This window comes from Urocitellus parryii, chromosome 3, assembly GCF_045843805.1.
Source record: "Urocitellus parryii isolate mUroPar1 chromosome 3, mUroPar1.hap1, whole genome shotgun sequence".
Taxonomy (NCBI): Eukaryota; Metazoa; Chordata; class Mammalia; order Rodentia; family Sciuridae; genus Urocitellus; species Urocitellus parryii.
In genome coordinates this window covers 215130567-215151109 of record NC_135533.1, presented here as the reverse complement: position 1 = coordinate 215151109, position 20543 = coordinate 215130567, and the positions used below count along the sequence as shown (strand labels likewise).

Here is a 20543-nt window from a genome sequence, read left to right as displayed (position 1 = left end):
CTGTTCCTTGCTCTTTATAAAGTAGGTTCACTTCAAAAAAAGACTAGAAAGTTAAACATCATAAAATTAAAAACTTTCTGTAGGGCAAAAAACATCATAAACAAAGACAAGCAGCAAAAAAACAGAAAATATTTGCTGCACATTATTTACATCAAGGGTTCTCAGGTTGGGCAATTCTGCTCCCAAAGGACACTGGGCAATTTTTCTGCAGCCATTTTTGGTTAGCACCACTTGGGGGCAAGGATGCTACTGGCATCTAGTGGATAGAGGCCAATTTGCTATCAACTAAACCTTCTGCAAGGTGCAGAAGAATGCCCATAACATCCAGCCTGAAATGTCAACACTGCTGAGGTTGAGAAAACTTAATTCACAGCATCTAATTTAAAAAACGCAACATATTACATAGGCAGGCAAGACATAGCAAAGTGGACAAGGATATGGTCTACAACTTATGGATGCTGGCAATTCCTATGATGCTAAACCCATGAAAAGCTCAACTTCATGAACAATGAAGAAAAATAAAATGAGATGCTGCTTTCTGCCAGTCAGAAGGAATAAAATCCAGGATAGACAAAATCTACTGTAAGTAAGGATAAAAGGGAGAGAGACTCATTGACTGTTGACAGGAATGGAAAATGGTCCAACCTTTTTGGAGGATAACCTGGCAGTGCCTACCAAAATTTTTCAGGTAAATGCTACCACATGACTCAGAACTGAAGGAATCTATTCCACAAAAACAAGCACACATGTGCAGGTTAATAAGCAAGAACACAACACACGCCATGGCTTGTAGAAGTATAAAATTGAACATAACCTACATATATATTAAAAGGGGATGGCTAATAAATATCAACTTTCGTATTAAAGTTTAATCAAGAAAACCTCCATGAATCTGTTAAATCATCTGTGGCTGTGAGATTTTAAAATAGATCATGAGCTATAAATGATCAAAAATAAACAAATGAACAAAAACATCTGCTGAAGCCTGATCCAAAGAACACAGGTTAATGTGAAATTAACCTATGAAAAATTAAAATGCACACTGAAGTTTTGTTCAAGATGTATTCAAACATTTGTCTTCTTTTATCCTTTAAAAAGTTTTTAATTGTAGACCGACACAATACCTTTATTTTATTAATTTTATGTGGTGCTGAGGATGGAACCCAGTGCCTCTCGCGTGCTAGGCAAGCATTCCACCACGGAGCTACAATCCCAGTCCCCTTTCTTCTTTATTTTTTCCTCTTTCCTCTCCTTACTTTTTCTCTAAGAGTTAGGCATCTCCTCTTCTGTTTTTCCCTCATCCTGCTTTCATGGAGGATGAACTGGACAATGGTTACCCCCATTCTTATCATTCTCCTTGCCTGGTAAAAAGTAGACCTTCTAACATGGGACTGCTCACCATGCTCTGCAGGATGAGTCCAGTCCACTGCCTGTTTATATAAAGTTTTATTGAAACACAACCACTCTTACTTGTTTACATACTGCCTGTAGCTACTTTTTGCTATGATGACAGAGCCGAGTAGTAACAACCTAGTACCGACCATATGGCCCACAGAGCTGAAAATATTTACCATCTGGCTCTTACAGAAAAAGTTTGCTGACCTCTGTTCTAAAATGCAAAAGTTTCACCTTTACTAGAGAAAAATCTTTTGGATTTTGTGACATTGAATTAAGCAAAAATTTCTTAGAATACCAAAAGCTTTCTTTTCTAAAACACTGATAAACTGGCTATCATCAAAATTTAAAATACAGTGCTGGAAGATTTAAAATCCAGTCTGGAGAAAATATTTGCATAAAAGGGCTTGTATTCAGTGTATGTGCACACACATATACACACATACACACACCCACACACTCCGCTTTTTCTTTCAGTGCTAAGGATCAATCCCAGGGCCTCATGCATGCTAGACAAATGCTCTATCATGGAACTACCTCCCCAGCCCCAGAATGTTTTTTACAAGTTCTCAAAACAAACAAAAATCCAATTTCAAAAATACCAAAAGATTTGAACACTGCATCAAGTAAGATAGACAGATGGCAAATAAGTATATGAAAACATGTTTAACATCACTAATCATTAGGGAAATGCAAATCTGGGGGGGAAATGCAAATTAATTATCAGAACGGCTAAAACAAAATTAAATAATAAATGATGACATAATGGACAATGTCAAGTGCTGGGAAGAATGGGGAGAAATCACACCTTTCATGCACTGCTGATGGGAATACAAAAATATAGCCACTTTGGAAAGCAGAGTAATGGTTTCTTAGTTAAATACAGACTTAGCATATGATCCAGCAATCCTACTCACAGTATTGGTGCAAGAGAAGTGAAAACTATGCTCATACAAAAACTTACATACAAATCCTTATAGCAGATTTATTCAGTCACCAAAATTTTGAACACCACAGATGTCCTTTAAGCTGCTCACAGATCAATTATGATATACCATACAATGGAATATAAGTCAGCAACAAAAAAGGAACTACAAATTCATGATACTTTTATAAATCTCAAATACATCATGTTAAGTGAAAGAAAACAGACTCAAAAGGCTACATACAGTTTGATTTCATTTTTATGACATTCTATAAAAGGGCCTAAGCACTAAGCACTGATGGTCCCCAACTTATGATGGTTTTAAGACTTTTCCAGGCTGGGGTTTGGCTTAGTGGTAGGGTGCCTGCCTCACACCTGTGAGGCACTGGGTTTGATTCTCAGCACCACATAAAAATAAATAAATAAAATAAAGATACTGTGTCCATTTAAAACTTAAAAAAATTTAAAAAGAGTTTTCAATTTTATAATAATTTGAAAATCTCATTCTCACTTGGATTATGGATTTTATTCTTTTCCTGAGCTAGTGGTATGCTATCCAATACTCTCTTGTGATGCTGGACAACAGCAGCTCCCAGCCAGCCATGTGCTTATGAGGGTAAACCACCAATACTCTACAGTGTATTATATGGTGGTAATAGTGTATTACATGCATTTTTCAACCATCATTTTCAAATAATGATGAATTCATCAGTATGTAATCCCACTATAAGTCAAGCAGCATCCATGTAAGGATAGATCATGGTTGCCAGGAATAGGGAATGAGGGGAAGAATTGACTAACAAGGACAGCAAGAGGCAATATTTTTGAACAATGAACTTTCCAGTATCTTGATGGTAGTAGCAGTTACACAAGTTTATGCATTGTCAAAACAAACTAAGCCAGGTATGATGGTATGTGTTTAGTAATTCTAGCCACTCAGGAGGCTTCAGGCAGGAGGATCAAAAGTTTGAGGCCAGGCTGGGCAATTTAGCAAGATTGTTACAAAATAAAAAGAGACAGGAGTATAGCTCAGTGATAGAGCCTGTGACTAGCAAGTGTGAGGCCCTGAGTTGAACCACAGTTGTGGTGAGGGGTGGGTCCCAAAGAACAACCACAACAACAAAAACAAACAAAAAAACCCTTCAAACAATCCTATACCAAAAAGAATGAATTTTCCCCACATGCAAATTAAAAAATAATGATTTCAAAAGACAACTTCTGCTTTTCTACCCTGCTTCACAGCCCACTTTCTTGTCCTGACATGCAATCAAGGCTGAACAGCCCCATGCAGGCTAAGGCTCTGGCCAATGCAACAATGGAGAAACAAACCCCCCAAAGTAGTCTCACCGGGGTCATTATGCCCTGCTCTCTACAGCCCTGTCCTTGATCTTTTTCTTTTCCCTAATATTTTTTTAGTTGTAGTTGACACAATATCTTTATTTATTTTTATGTGGTGCTGAGGATTGAACCCAGCGCCTCACACGTGCAAAGTGGGCGCTCTACCGCTGAGCTACAGCCCCAGCCCCTGTCCTTGATCTTTTCCAAGTCTGCATGGCCTGTGACCTGGGCCCAGCCAGTCTTGATATACACTGGATCTAACCACAACCTTACCACCATAACCAGGCCTGTAATCACCCAATTATCAGTGATTCCCAAGTCACTGCTGCCTCCTGCCAGTTCCAAGTCAATTTGCTCAGCCCCTCTGGTTTTCCCTGTTGGCAGTCACAACCCACTGAAGCTCAGAGGTCACACTATTTTACTGGTTCTCTTTTGAAATCATTATTTTTTTTAATTTGCATGTGGGGAAATTCATTCTTTTTGGTATAGGATTGTTTGAAGTTTTTTTGTTTGTTTGTTTTGTTGTGGTGGTGGTTTTATCGCGCTATTAAGAAGTGGCAGGACTTGGTCTGAGCTGTTACTACAGAGCAGTCTCCCCAGCATGAATCATAAGATTTCTGTGATGAGGCGCCCACTGGGTCCTGCCTTGGCCTTGCCTGCCCCGGCTTCGCCCCAATGTGCCATCCTATTTTGGGGCCTGTTTTGGCTGCTCCCTTTACACAGCACATCCACCATCCTTCTCCCTGCTCACCTTTTAAAAAGTCACCTCCACCAGAACAACAGGTGGCAATAGGTCTCAGTGCCTTATGCCATTGCTGTAAACCTTTATTGCTGCTCTAATCATTCTGCACAGTAATTTACTTGCTTTGCACCACTGTCAAGGGGAAAGCCTTGAGGGCCGAGGGCACACTAGTATGGTTTAAGCGTTTCCAGGTAAACCCAGGGGGCCTGGCAAATCCGGCATACATTACAAAGAGAGAATCCCCATCTTCTTTGGAATCATGTGTATCAGGAGCATATTTTTTATGCTAAAGAAGGCCAGTAAGAAACTGTCCTGTCATTCTATTAACACATTCAGTACCAAACTTTCTTGGGATCATCAGTAAACATTACCCCAAAGAATCAGAGTCAACTGCAGGAAGTAGAAAGGGAAATTTTGTGTTAAGCAAAATTATTTCTGCTGATTTGGAAAGGTTCCCAGTAATTGGAAGCATCAGGGAGAGAAGTCTTGCTTAGATGATCTCAAGGTTTTCAACTCTATCACAACTATTTCAAACAATTTTGGTTGTGCTTGTGTGTAATACCAGTGATATCCACATGTGTGGAAAACTTACCCCACACAGAAGATACATGCATATTTATACATGACATAAAAGCATACACAGGTGGTCTACCAGTAAGTTTGCTTTCTATAAGGTATACATAAGAATCTGTCTCACTTTTAAATGACTTAAGCCAGAACAAAACTAGAACAGTCAAATATACCTTCAGGCTCAACCTTGACACTTCACACATCATCTGACAGGGCTTGGACTCAATTTCTAAGGTCCTTTACAGATGTAAAACTCTGAGTCTTCAAGGTAAAAGTCTCAGGTCACCAGGAAATGCTCTGGTGCCAGGAAAAACTAAGGATACCACCTGACCCAATTACGAAGGCTTGGGTGGATACAGCGCACACAGCAACTTACTGGCCTCTGTCTGCGGCCTACAGAGGGGAAAGCAGCCTGGTTGGGGCGGCTCCTGCTAAGTTAGAGCAATTCTGTATCAGCCAGGCTGAGAAGCCAATGTGGGGGCAGGGAGTGTGTGTGTGGGGGGGGAGTGTGTGGAGAAGCAGGTCAGACACAGCCAGAATATAGCACAGTCCAAATGCTCTGTGCACCAGAGGGGACCTGATCAGCTCCAGAGCCCTGCTAAGAGTCCCAGCTCTCTCTAGCTGTTAAAGCTCTGTAACAAAAGCAACACAGCATAGCAGGAAAAAACCTGGGCTCTGGAGTCTGACAAGTCTGAGCTCCAACACCAATCCTACTGCTGACCAACTTAACTACAGTAAGTCACTTTCTTCCCTGAGCCTGTTTCCCAACATGCAGATGGAATGTCAACACCTGCTATACAGCACCAGGCACTTGATAAATGTGTTTCCCAACCTCCCTGTCTCTAGATACAAGCACCCTCATCTCCTCTCTTCCTAGTTCCTCTTCAAATCCCTCCACCCCAAATTACTCCAAGGGTGACACCTCCAACCTGTCCTTCAATTCACCTCTCTCCATTCTTTGTACCTCATCAAGCACCAAGTCCTGCCAGTTTGACATCTGAGATATCTCTACCCCGCCCCCACCTCTCTGCCATCATCCTTAATCAGATCCCTGTCACCTCTTGCCTAGACCAACTCCTAAGGGGCGTCTCTAAACCCTCCAAAGGCTCCTCTTCCTGTCTCTCAGTGTCTTGTTCACAGTGACACCAGCCTTGCCATTGAGTTGTTCTGTACTGTTCCCTCTCCTGTGAACACTTCCTTTGGCATAAAGGTCTCTTTGATGGGTAGCTACATCCAGCCCTTTCTGAACCCACTGCTAACCCTGCCTTTCCTCAGCACAGATGGAGTGCCAACTACGTGCCAGGCACAGAACAAAGCACAGGGCATATAAAGCACAAGAGCACTCTTACCCTGCCACACATCTTCCAGGATCACTTTGACCAGGCTGAGAAACTCACTACTACCTGACCCTTCTGGACCTGCCTGGTCAAACCAGTCCACACAGGGCTCCAAAACTGCCTCTTGGTGCCTTCCTTCTCTCTTACTCTCTCAGGCCACTGGCTACCCCTAGACAGCCCTCCCCACACCTCTCTGGTCACAACAACATATTCAGACAAAAATAAAACCTCAACAACAGATAATCATTCCTTTCAACACATCACCAGAAACAGGCCTCTTAATCCTTAAAATACGGCACATCAAGATCTCTTCTCCCAATCCAAGTTCTAAGTCTTTAGGGAAGCAATTTCTTCTTCTTCCCAGTGATAATGAACAAGCAGCTAAGTTCTGTGTTTCCAAGCTACGACAGTGCAAGTGCTTTGCGACTGACTCTGAGGCTCTGGGTGGAGCAGGGATGGATCTCTGGGCATGCGAGTGAGTCTCTGTGCATAGACCCTGTGCCTTGTCCCACACCTAGCATGTGGTTAGCACTCCATCTGTGCTGGGGGAAGGCAGGGTTAGCAGGGGGCTCAGAAGTGCAAGCAGACTCTTCTGCCACCTTCCCACTTACTGCACTCTGCTCCAGCGATGTGTTTCTTGTCTCAAAACTCACTAAATCACAACTCTTGCCTTCTTGGTTTCTTTTAACAACCACTCATCTTTGGGTCACTCAAGTGTATGCACTTGCTCACTTCCCACACCTAAGCACCCCCAAGTCCTGTGACTCTGAACCCCTAATTATGTCTCAGCACTTTCCTCTCTGTCCTGACCACTGCAGCCTTGAGCCATATTCCTAACTTTTCTGACCTGAAGGAAAGAACTGCCTCCTAATTGGTTTTCTGACCTTCAGCTCTATCTCTCTTCTGCTCTTTCTATGCATATCTAACTGCCTCTTTGGGGACTAATGCTGCTCAGTAGTCCCTCATAACACACAAGCCCTATGCCCAGCAGACCTGCAATTATGGCCACTATTCACTTCATCCTTCTTACCCCAGAAGTACCACATCCCATGTGTTTCTATAATAAATGGAGAAGTTTCCACCTCCATGTTTATTTGCCCCTATGATCCTGCATCCCACAAAGCCCTTCCCTCTGGCCTTTGCCTGACCAACAAACCTGTTCTCCACTCTGGGATTCTGTGCTCACCTAAGTCTGGATAACAATTCCATTTTCTGTGCTTCCACATCAGGCCGTGTATAACCATCACACTCAGCAGAGTGGCTGAAATGATCTACACAGCCATCATATATACCACTGGCTCCCTAAAGCCTACTGTGGGGCTTGGGACACAGCAGTAGAGCAGAGAGATTCATTCAAACCAGGAAAGCCAGGCTCACTTCCTTCCATAGGCTTGTTTCCTTTGGTCTTCCCCTGACTCCACAGTCTCAGGTTAGGCTCTCTACTTCGCTACTGCCATCTAGGGGTGAGAAGCCAGCATTGCGCCTCTCTAACCATTCAGCATTCAATTTGATTCAATAAATTGAATGGGATGAGAACACAAACGAGGAACAGTTGATTCCCGTGGGGGTGGAGAAAGGGTGGTAGTCAGGGTTGGCTTCAAATGGTGAGTGTGCTCTGGGATGGGCTGTGTAGATCACCAGGTGATAGAGAACAGCATTCCAGACAGAGGAAGAAATAGGCATAAAGGGTCAGAGTTGGGAGTCTATGTACAGATGGACAGAATAGAAGGGAGGGTTTGAGTATGTAAGAACTGGCATTCTAAGCTCAGGGCTTCTGACTCTCTTTCAAGTTACTCAAACAGATCAACAAAATTTGCTTTTTCCCACTCAGACTTTTAATAAGGAGGGACAAAACCAGATCCACATTTACAAAAGACAATCTTGCTTCACTGTGGAAAGAGGACAGAGACGAGAAGCAGCAAGTGAAAGAAGTGACGGAGCAAGCATCAGAAGACAGCATTTTCATAATTCTTTCCTTTTCTACCTGATGCTCTGTTATCCCAGACTCAATATAACCAAAATGAAATTCTGCTCCCTCAAACAAGTGCTTCAACAGAAACATTATTTCCTGCCATATCTGGAGGTGTTTATATATCTGGGCCTCTTCGTGGACCCCAAGTTTCAGCATTTTAAAACAGACCTCAGCACAGTTTTGCACACAGATATTCAATGGCAACAGAATGGGACTCCCTAAAACACTGCCTGAAAGGGTGCCCTAGACCCCTGTGATTATAAGCAGTGAAGCCCAGTGGTTCAGGGTAAGCATCAGAGTTCAAATCCTGCCTCAGCCACTTTAGTGCATGAAACAAGTTATACCACATGATCCATGTAAGCCTCAGTTTCCTCATCTCTAAAATGGCAACTATAACATTTCCTACCTCTAAGGCTGGAGACAAATATCTGTGAAACGTCAAGACTATCTGTCAATAAATACTGGCTAAATAAATAAGTACTGACAATTATTTATAACATCAGGTATCCCATGTCTACTACGCAAAGGCCATGCACAACACAAGGGACTCCTCACATACTTAAGTGTGCACAATACTTTTGTCCTTACCATTTCAGAGATAAGAAGACTAAGGCTAAAAGCAGCTGAGCTTTTCAAAGTCTTGGGAGCCTCTCCCATGGTGGAGGGAACTTTTAAGTTCAGGGATGGTTCTTATGGGGGTGGGGAGGATGGAGACACCCCAGGTGTCATCTGGAGATATTCTAGTCCTCACAACTGGGGGCAGGGACAAGGATGTTGCTAGCACCTAATGGGTTGAAGCCAGGGATGCTACTCAACTTCCTGCAATGTACAGGGCATCGCTCCACAACCAAAAATTATGTGACCCCAACTGTCAGTAGAGCTGAGTTTGAGAAACTCTTTTCTGGCTGGTTCATCCTCCCCATCTTCCCCCTTCTGGAGCACTGGCCATCAGGATCTCATATGAACACTTTTGATGAGGGGGCTCTGTCGCTCCGGGGGCAACCCCATACAAAAGTTCTTCTCCACCTGCCCTGTACACAGTAGGTACCAAAACCCATTTTAGTAAACCTAGCAGGAGAAGACAAGGCAAAAGGAAGACCATCCGTCCCCCATTGTTGAGTGCCGTTTGTTTTCAACATATACGTATATTTTACAAATCTAAACATCCCACGCCCCACTAACAGCATTGTTAGAAATGGCGATCAGAAAAAAAAAAAAATTTTTTTTTTCTTTTCTAGGACTCCCATAGGTACTGAAAGGTTTACACACTTCTAAAAGCACTTCAGACCGGCGGCGGGGCTGACAACGACCACAAAAGAATCTGTAGGATTTCCCGGGGGAGCGAGCCCGTGGGCCGTGACCTCTGCGCGGTAAAGACTCTTGCCCCACTCCCCCGCCTCTGGCTCCACTCTCCCGCCCCCGGATGCCGGGCTTCCAAGACTACCGGGGCCACCGCTGCGGAGCCCGGCCCCCAGGCGCGTGCCCACGCCGAGTCCCCCTCGCCCGCCTCTCGTGGCGCCCGAGGAATCCAGTCCTGGGCCTGTCGCTGGCCCCCACGCAAGCCGGCTCCCGCCCGCCCGCCATTCTGCCGCGGCCCGCGCGCGTCCCCTCCCGCCTCGGCGCGGCCTGGGCCTCGGCCGGTGCAGGCCCGCGGGCGCCCGCGGCCCGGCCAGGCGAGCTCAGGCCTGCCGCGGCCTACCCTGTCGGGCGCCACCGAAGGTTCCCCGCCTCACCTGGACGCGGGCGGGCGGGCCCGGGGCTGCTCCGGGGCGGGCGGGCGGCGGCGGCGCGGCGCTAACGGCTCCGCTCGGCCTCGGTAGCGGTGGCGGCGGCAGCGGCGACGGCGACGGCGGCGGCGGCTCCTCCTCAGCGCGCACGACCCGCTCCGGCCCGCGGCCCGGACACGCCCCCCCGGCGCGCGCGCCCATTGGTCGATGTCCGCCACGGCGCGCTGTTCATTGGTCGGCGTGGCTGTCGCGGCACCCTGGAGCGCGCGGCGGAGGCGGGACTTCCGGTCGGCGCCGCCTGCGAAGAGCTCGGCGGCCGGCAGAGACGCGGGTGGCCAGCGATGGCCGCGGAAGGGGCGAGCTGAGGCCCAGTCCACAGAGACTGACTGGGCTGAGGATTGGAGACACTTGTCGGACGTATACCGTGTGTTCCTCACCTGTCTGTTCCGCCGCCGCCGCCGTAAGGTAGGAACGGTCAGCGCGCCAGGGGTAATGGGGACAGGACCCAGGTTCGAATCCCGGCCCCGGCGTTGGCGCACTACGTGTGGCTGGACACGAGCTGACGTCACCACACCAGGCCTCAGTTTCCTCATCTGGTGCTGTAAGGAGGCGGGGCATGGTCGTGGTCACCACTCCATCAGTTTAGTTATTAGAGCAAGCCGGTTCCCAGAAGCTCAGTCTCTCATTCATTCATTACAATTTTATTGAGAGCCTACTAGCTGCCACATACTGTCTGGGCAGCAAACAGATAAAAACGTACCTGTCTGTTTGGATTGACATCCTAGGTCGGCGCTGTCCAGGAGAAATACGTACAAGCCACAAGCTTAATTTTAAAATTGTCTGGTAACTGATATTCTCAATCATTGCTGTGCAGTAGAAATTTAATCCGGCCACAAGTTTGTCAGTTATACCTACAGTTTAAATTGATTAAATTGTGGGCTGGGGGTGCAGCTTATAGTAGAGCACTTTCCTGGCATGTGCGAATCCCTGGGTTCCATCCCCAGCACTGCAACAACAACAACAACAAAAAATTGTTGATTAATTAAATTATTACCTATGTTTAAAAAAAGTAAATAGTTGCAGGTGATGTCCGATGTTAATAATATGTTTTATTTAACACAGTGTGTCCAAAATATAATTTCAACATGTGATCATTGTAAGAAATTAGGAGATGTTTTACATTCTGAACTTTTTTTTTTCTTAATATATGCTTTTGAAATCTTTTACATTTCAAATTGAACTGACTGCATTTCAGGGACTCATCAGTCATCTATCACCTGTCACCACCTGTGCAGTGGAGATGGGGAGGCAGAAGAGAAAGCAAGTGGATCCCACCTCAAGTGATGAAAAGGGTAAGAAGAAAAATAAATTGGGGGGCTGGGATTGTGGCTCAGTGGTAAAGCGCTTGCCTAGCACATGTGAGGCTCTGGGTTCAATCCTTGGCACCACATAAAAATAACGTAAAGGTCATTGTGTACACCTACAACTAAAATAAATACTAAAAAAAAATAAATTGGGGAAAGGGCATGAGAAACATGGGGTTGCAATTTGAAAGAGGGTGGTCAGCAAGATTGAAAAGATGGCCTCTGCAAAAGGAACCAAGGAGACAAGAACACTGAACAAATAATCACATTCTTCATTGTTCAGTGTTATCCCGAAGAACTTTCTGATAGGATGGCATGTTCTATATCGACACTGTTTAATCCAGTAGCCACTGTCTCCATGTTGCTTGTGGACATTTGGCTAGTGCCACAGAAGAACTGAATTTTTAATTGTATTTAATTTCTAACTAAATAGTCACGTAGGGATAGTGTCTGGTGTCGTGGATGGCACAGGTTTAATGCTGTGATAGCAGATGCTCAGAACTGAGTATGTACTTGATGCTGAAGGCTTCCTGTACAATCCCCTGTGGTGAGTGCTATCATCATTGTTACCATGAGTAAGAAGGAAGTCCTTAGTTTGGACGAGGTAGTACTCGTCTATAGTCCCAGCTACACGGAAGGCTGAGGAGGGAGGGTTACTTGAGCCCAGAAGTTCAGAACCAGCCTGGGTAACGTAGTGAGACCCATTTCAAAAAGAAAAATAGAAAAAAAAAAAAAGCAGTCAAAGTCCATTCATTCATCTATACTCTATTATTAATAATAGACTATTTTTAATTACCTTTTCAGATTCTCAGGGATAATAGAGTTACCATTATTCACTCCACCTGGTTCCTGTTAGTAGCATCTTTTATTAATATGATGCCATTAAAATGGACCAATACTGATAACTTTTGGTTTTGTTCTTTTTCTTTTCTTTTTTTTTTTTAGTACTGGGGATTAAACCCAGGGAGTGCTTAACCACTGTACTCAGTGATACTTTGTTATTGACTAAAGTTTATAGTTGATTTATCCTTAACTTGTTTTTCCTCTGATGTTCTTTCTCTCCTCCAGGATCACATCCAGGATCCCGTGTTACATGTAATTTAATTGTCCTATCTAATCTCTTGCCTGTGGCAGATTCAGATTCTCCTTGTTTTTGATGGCCTTGACAGTTTTGAGGAGTGCTGCTCAGGTATTTTTTAGGATGCTCCTCTCTTGGAATTTGTCATAATAAGCTGTGATGGTGGGTTATTGGCAGTAAGACCAAAGAGGTCAATTGCCATTTGTATCATGTTGTGCCAGGCCCAGCAGTCAACATTATTTGAGTCTGTTGATGTTAGCTTTGATTACTTGACTGAGGTAGTATTTGTCTGGTTTTTCCACCATCAAACTACTTCCACCCCTTTCCTTATCGTATACTTTGGAAGAAGTCAGTAAGTGCAGCCCACACTTAAAAAGTGAAGGGTTATGCTCTGCCTCCTGAGGGTGAATATCTATGTAACATAAATTATTTAGACTCCTTCTGCATGGGAGATTTATTTCTTCTCCATTTATTAGTTCATTCAATGATCTAGTTATATTGGCAAGGACTCCTAGCTATTTATTTTATGCTTTAGGTTATAACTCAAAACTACTTTATTTTGTTGCTCAAGCTGTTCCAGCTCTGGCCATCTTTTGGCTCTGTTAATTGGCTTCTGTGACCCTTGGGTGTGTCCATCATTGGTTTTTTTGTGTATTTGGTTCCCTCCCACTTTCCACAGCATTTCCTTACTCCCTGGCATTATAAGATGCTACAGTCCTGGAATCAGCCATTCCTGTAAGGGACACTGGTTCCTTTTTCAGAGAATGGTATTTGAAATTGAGATCTGGGCTCTGGGAGTGCCTGTGGCTAGGGGTGTTATTTCTTTTAGATCATCAATACTTTTTAACTGCCCATAGTACATGAGGTGTGAGTGTACACAACAGTAACCATGTCACATCTAATCTCATGGACCTTGGTCAACTTGAAGAGACAGGTTTGAGAGGGTAGCTCCCACACTCACTAGCAGTGTGGCCTTGGACAAGTTGTTTAATCTCTGAGCTTCAGCCTCCTACTCCATAAAATGGGGATGATGTACTTCCTGAGGGTACTATGAGAATTCAATGAAATAACCCACTTTTAGAAATTCTGCAACAGAGCCTGACATGAAGTGCTTATTATGTCTTATTCTTATGAAGAGTAACAATGAGTTACACAAATGACTATAATCTGCAAAAGCCAGAGTTCCAGAAAAGCATGCAATAGGAAGAGTTAACTAATTTGGGGGTATCTGGGAAGGCTTCCTACGTCAGCAGCCTTGCAGCTGAGGCACGAGGAAGCAGAATGTTACAGGCAGAAAAAAATAGCACATGCAAGGGCCCTGAGTCAGGCGGGGACCCAGCACACTCAGGAGTAAGAAGGGGCCAGCTGTGGAGACACTGGCCACAGAGTAGACTGTGGAACTGGCAGGGGCAGGTCCTATGAGGCCTGATTGACTGGTGAGTTCGGTCCCTGTCCTGAGACAGGAGAAGTGATTGTCCCTGTGCACATATCTGTTAAGGGCAGAGTGGTGCTCTGAACCCAGATCTGCTCAGTCTTAGAGATCTTTTTTTACTGGTTGAGATTTGAGATATGAAGTTGTTGTCTTCTGTTTTGAATTTGTTTTTTGTTTTCGTCAGAAGCAAAGTATCAGCCCTCAGGGTATCAGGAATCAGAGCACACTCCAGCCAGGGTTGTTCCAGGTTGTCCTTGCCACCCCTGCAAGTCACCCTCTCTTCCTCCAGCACAAGCTGTGGAGGCTCCCTAAGTCAAGATACACTGAGGAGGCCCAGTTGGGACCTGGGACACTGTTGCCCTGAGGGAGAAACAGCCATATCAGAACACAAATCCATCTAGTGTGACAAGGAATGGGCACAGATAGGCCTCTGGTGGAGGGTAACATCTGACCAGATTAAAGCACAAGAGAGGGTCTGCTAGGTAGAGGTGGGAAGCTGGGACTGGCAGGAACAGAGGCACAGATGTCCAGGAGGATTGATCAGGGCCAGGGGTGGAGGTGGGAGGGGAGAAGGGAGTGACTTGGGACTAGAGAGGTGTGTGTCCCCAGCTTTGAAGGGCCCCAGAGAGTCAGAGAAGTTGGAACATTATCCCCTAGACTAGGCATCAGCAAACAATGATGGGGTTCTGCCCATGCCTGTTTTTGTGCAGCCTGGAAGCTAAAAATGAGCTTTACATTTTTTATGTGGTTGGGGGAAAAAAGAACAGTTAGTATTTTGTGACATGTAAAAATTCCATGAAATGCACATTGCATTGTCCATAAAATTTGACAGTTACACAACAGAGCTGCTCCCCTGTGCATTGCCTATGGCTGCTCAGAGCTACCGTAGCAGAGGTGAAGTTGCCCCGGCAGGGCCTGTGTCACAGAGGTGCACACTGTGCATGGAACTAACCGTTTTGAAGTTTGTAATAATTATGAATACAGGGCCCCACACTTTTGAAAGTTGGGTAGCCAGTCCTGGCAACAGGCCATGTGCACACAAAGCATCAAATATTTGCTCTAGGACCCTTTCTAGGAAAAATTTGTGGATCCCCGCTGTGGCAGGCAGAACCATGGCTCCTCAAAGATGTCTGTGTCCCAACCTCCTGGAAACTGTGACCATGTGACCTCATACAGCAAAAGGGACTGTGAAGTGATTGGAGTAAGGAACTGGAGATTGAAAGATGATCCTGGGTCATGGGGGCCCAGCGTCACCACAGTGTCCTGCATGAGAGGAAGGCAAGAGGGTCAGACGCAGAGAGGAACTGGAAGACACAGCAGTGCTGGCTTTGAAGACAGAGGAAGGGGCCACGAGCCGAGGGATGTGGGCTCTTCTAGACGCTGGGAAGGGCAGGATGTGGGTGGGTTCCCCCCTGAGCCTCCAGGAGGGACCGACTTGTTAGCATCTTGGTTTTTAGCCTGGTGAGTCTGATTTCAGACTTCTGAAGCCCAGGGCTGAGACATAACGAGTGTGTGTTGGTGTGAGCTGCCAGGGTTGTAGTGGTTAATCATGGCACCAGCAGGGAGTAACAGGCAACAGGCCTCTGAGAGAATTCATCCTTTAGCCAAAAGGATTTTTAAGTGGGAGACTTACATGTGATTTTTGTCTTTCTTTGTCGGAAGGAAGGGAACAGAAGTGAACATGGAATTCAGCCTGAGAAGGAGGGAGGCGCAGAGGCTGTGTGCACGAGGCAGGTGGAGTGTCAGAGCACAGGTGAGCTGGGGAGTGATGGGGGTCGAGAGGAGGGGGATTCCAGATGTTCACAAGGTGACCAGTCAGATGTGGACACAGGTGGCTGTCAGATCAATTGAATACAGAGATATGGGGAAGGTCATTCTATCTCAGCCATTTATAGATCTCAGTGTGTGGGTTGGGCTGACTTGGGGGACGTCAGAAATGGATGTAATGAGATAAGTTCACTGGTCAGCCCTCAGACAAAGCTGAGGCGGAACAGCAGGAACAGCAGCCAGGCAAGCTCAGACAAGCCCAGAGAACCTTCAGGAGGCTCAGGATCTCAGGGGACCTGACTTAAATCTGATTCCTCCTCAAGTGCTAGTAGGTCAGTCACAGGGGAAAATAGAAAGCTTGACTCGTTTTTTTTCTTAGGCAGCTGAGTTGACTTTCAGGTTAGCAACAGCGTGGAGCCGTTTCCCTGGTGAAGTCACACTTGAGGTAGCCTCAGTCCCCACCTTCCAGGCATACTTCATTCGCCATTCCTGTTTGTGCATAGTGTGACCCAAAGGGGTCAGCCCTGGAGCAGTCACAGAAATGCTGGCTTTCCCTTAGGAATTCCTAGGCTAATAAATTCACTTCCCCCAGCTCAGGGTGCTTATCTGTGAATGCAGGTGTTACAGCCACCTTGAAACCGTGCAAAGTAGAGACCGAGTACTTGACACATCATCACAGCACCCATCCAGTAAACACAGCTGTGGTCAGCATCCCCAAGAACAGCAAGGGCTGCCCACCTCTGGTCTTACCATTGCAGCTGTAGGTAATCGTGGGTCTTGGAAGTCCCATTTCCCAATTCATCCCATGTCATGTTCCCCACGACTAAAACACTCAGGGTCACTCCAGGGGAACTGGGCAGCACGAAATAACCACACAAGAGACAGACAAAGAAAGAGCGAGCTCTTGCCGACCCCTTTTATTGAAGAGAAGCCATTCAAATGAGGCCAGGGGTCAGATTTCAGGGGGCTGAGTCTAGCTTCCTGATATCTGCTGTCAGCAGGTTGACATCTAGGAAGGCCACACCCAAAGGCAGAGCAAGAGAAGGGGATACACAAAGGCATTTCCATGGAACATTCTATCCCAAACAGGACAAAGGGGTAGTATCACAAAGGAACAGGTGAGTGTAGCTCAATCCATGGGGTGACGCCTACGTTTGAAGATGTGTCCTCAAATTTCTGGGACCGAGGCAATGTTCAGGTCACTCATTACAAGATGTAGTGACGGTCAAAAGCCTCTCCACTCCAGGCCGGAAGACACAGATCATTCAGAGTAGCTCCCCACAATCCCACTGGATCCAGCCTGTGACACTTGCATCTGGTGTCTTTGTGGCGAGAACAGCAGTGGGTATTTTATCCTCTCTAGAGTCAAAGGATAGGGAAAGCCCCACAGCTCTGGTCCCTAGGGTCATTGGAGTAGCCTGGTCTGTCCTGTTGTCCCAGAGCAATATTGACATTGACTGCATTCACTCTCAGCGTCCCCAAGTGGACCATAGTCAATAAGTCACACTCTTGCCCTCCCTGCTTCTACAGGGACTTAGTTGGCAGGAGCCACCACCACTCCTCTTTGTAAGATTTCTGTGTTGTTTTTGTATTTAACTTTTCTTTTTCATGTCATGAGTTCTCTTTCTTGTGGTGTCTCTCACTGTTTCCCATGTGTTTGGTGGTCTTTTGCAGGCTCCTTTGTATTTTCAAGTGAAAATTCAGTGGTTTCTAATGTAGTCGCAAAGGAATGCGACTGCCAGCACTCTCATTCCAGAACATTCTCATCTCTCCAGAAAGAAACCCTGTGTCCCTTAGCTGTCATTCCCTGTTCCACCCCCCACAGCCACTAGCAACAGTTAATCTGCTCTCTGACTCTCTGGATTGCCTCTTCTAGATACTTTGTATAAATGGAGTTTTATAGTATGTGGCCTCTTGTGACTAACTTTTTTTCACTAAGCATAATGCCCTCGGTGTTCATCCATGCTGTAGTGTGTCACTGGTTCATTCCTTTTTATGGATAAATAATATTCCACTATATGAATAGACCATGTTGTGTTTATCCATTCATCCATTGCAGAACATTTGGGCTATTTCCACCTTTTGACTACAGGGACTAGTGCTGCTATGAACATTCATGTATAAGTTTCCATGTGAACATAATGTGTTCATTTTTCTTGGGCATATACTATCTGGTAGTAAAACACATGGGCACTCTGTTTCACTTTTTTTTAATATTTTGTTTTTTAGTTGTAGATGGACACAATCTCTTTATTTCTTTAATTTTATGTGGTGCTGAGGATCAAACCCAGTGCCTCACACATGTAAGGCAGGCGCTCTAGCACTGAGCCTCAACCCCAGCCCCTGCATTTCACTTTTTTTTCTCAATACTGGGAATGGAACCCAGAGCCTTGTGCATGCTAGGCAAGTGCTCAACCACTGAACTGCACCCCCAGCCTTTATTTTCCACTTTTGAAGAACTGCCAGGCAGGTTTCTCCAGTCTGCTATTTATAAATGAGAAGAAGACTTCACATGCTTCAGTCATGGTAAGCAGTTTACAATTTTAATGTCTCCATCCTAGGCTAGAGAAATAGCTCAGTGGTAGAGCTCATGCTTAGTATGTGCAAGGCCCTGAGTTTAATCCTCAGCACCCCAAGGAAAAGAAGGGAGAAAAGGAATTCTAGCCTTGTTCCTCATTCAACAACCTAGAGGAAGACCCACAGGCATTCCCAGGTCTTCCACAGGTCAAGCAGCCTGGATTCTGGGAGTTTGGACACCTCTTTCTCTTACAGATGAAGCTGACTTGGAGGTCTGGTGGAAGGACCAGTCACTGTACATCAGGGACTCAGCCTTAGTGAGGGGCTATCTGCAGACCTAGAGACTGACCAGGGCAACTGCACCCTTACAGCAGGGACAGGGACCTAGGAGCAGGCAGCTGGACTGGATGTGCCCAGGTGGGAGCAGCAGCCATCTCCCTAGATCAGCTTTCCCACTCCCAGAGGTAGGGCCCATGAATTTGCCAGAGTTTACTTGCAAGATGGCTGCAAGCTGCAAGAGCCCCTGGGGAAGGATGAGCACTTAGGATTCCAGGTTCTGCCCTACCCTGGCAACTTCCACACTCTGTATCACAAGACCCTCTCAGTCCCTCAGATAGGAGACCAGAAAGCCAGATAAAAAACCAGAGCCAGTAGCTGGGTGCAGTGGTGCTTGCCTGTAATCCCAGTGGCTTGGGAGGCTGAGGCAAGAAGGATCATAAGTTCAACGGCAGCCTCAGCAAAAAGCAAGGCCCTAAGCAACTCAGTGAGACCCTGTCTCTAAATAAAATACAAAATAGGGCTGGGATGTGGCTCAGTGGCTGAGTGCTTCTGAGTTCAGTCTCCGATAACCCCCCCCCCCCCCGCCGCCCCCGACCCAAAAACCCCTGCAGCCCGAGCATTTCTTGGAGCACTCCACAGGCTCACCTCCAGGTGTTCAGAATGAAGAGCAAGTTGCTGGATGTAAGCAAAGCCAGATGTTTTCAGTCCATTTAAAGCTCACACAAACTGATAGGAGCCAAAAGGGCAAAGGCCAGGAACAGATAACTCACCAAAAACAGGAGTCCACTAACCTGAGCCTGGGTTGGCAAGTGCCAAGGTTGAGGCCCAGGAGTGGGGATTGGCCAAGGCAAAGGCTTAGTCCAGCACAGGCAGGACCAACCCTCACTTCCTCAGGGGTGGTGCCCACTTTAATCAGAAAGACCCTTTGAGGACATTTACCCACCATATTATAGGGTTTGTGGTCTAACAATGAAAATCACTGGTGAAAGGGCTATCCACAGGAGGGCGTTTCTTCCCATCTTTAAAAGGTCATCGTGGGCTGGGGATGTGGCTCAAGCGGTAGCGCGCTCGCCTGGCATGCGTGCGGCCCGGGTTCGATCCTCAGCACCACATACCAACAAAGATGTTGTGTCCGCCGAGAACTAAAAAAAATAAATATTAAAAATTCTCTCTCTCTCTCTCTCTCTCTCTCTCTCCTCTCTCACTCTCTCTTTAAAAATAAATAAATAAAAAATAAATAAAAGGTCATCGTCAAGTGGAGCCTAGTTCAAAGCCCAGAGATGGGACTGGTTTGGTGAGTCACGTAGTTTCCACTAGAAACCACAGTGAGGAAGCCTACAACCTGTGGAGTGCCCCCAAACCCTGCGCCAGCGCAGTCCAGATGTCCCTCAGCACACACTTGCTCACACACTCTTGTCTCTGAAAAGTGGCCAAAAGCGGTGGGGGCTGGGATCAGCAAACCCTGGAACTTGGGTGTGGAACCTCAATGCTCCGTGCACATGGTATAAGAGAAAGGAGCAGGGTCCCAAGTAGCACCTGCCCCCTTCATGGCCTTACTTATGGCTGCAAAAGGTAAGAAGGGCAGTGGAAGAAGAAATGGGGTACCAGCTGGTGGGCTCCAAGGGCAGCACACAACAACGGACTGATGAGAGGTGTAGGGGTCAAGAGAAGAGAGGAAGGGGCTAGAGGGACCATCTGAAATTGGCCACTCTGGAGAAGGAAAGGAGCCCTGCCTCAGCTCTCCCAGTATATCAGGGGCCTGAGACCCAGAGGCTGCGCTCTTCAGGCCTTTGGGTGGGAGAGAAAACATTATTATTATTACTAGATCTATCTTCCTCAGGGACCAGGCGTGCCAGGACTTCACGTTCCAGAATAGGAGCATGTTCAACCCACACAGATGCTTCTATTCCAGGGGCAGGCCAAGGTCATGAGGAACTAAAAACTGCTTTTCCCAGAAAGGCAGTTGGGGAGTATTGAGTGGAAGCCTTCCAGCTGTCTGTGGGGTCAAGCCCCTCTGAGTCCAGTAGAGGAGGTGGAAAGCTGTAGGCAACATACTTTAAAGAAGGACATCTCTCTTTACACTGTGCACATCTGGGCTGG

At 46.2% G+C, this 20543-nt stretch overlaps 1 protein-coding gene and 1 long non-coding RNA gene across 2 annotated transcripts in view; one reads left to right on the top strand and one right to left on the bottom strand.

Moving 5' to 3' along the window:
- Elavl1 (ELAV like RNA binding protein 1) overlaps positions 1-10090 on the bottom strand; it is a 42563-nt gene extending 32473 nt beyond the window's left edge. The window contains exon 1 of the mRNA XM_026411805.2: positions 10013-10090. The gene's annotated coding sequence lies outside the window, so the exon portion shown is untranslated. The remainder of the gene's footprint in view (positions 1-10012) is intronic.
- A 220-nt stretch (positions 10091-10310) lies between these two features.
- Positions 10311-17616, top strand: LOC113198962 (uncharacterized). Its single transcript, XR_003302910.2, has 5 exons — positions 10311-10471; positions 11262-11358; positions 12439-12559; positions 15543-15633; positions 17322-17616. It is a non-coding gene; the product is annotated as an uncharacterized LOC113198962 (long non-coding RNA).
- Positions 17617-20543: the final 2927 nt, after the last annotated feature.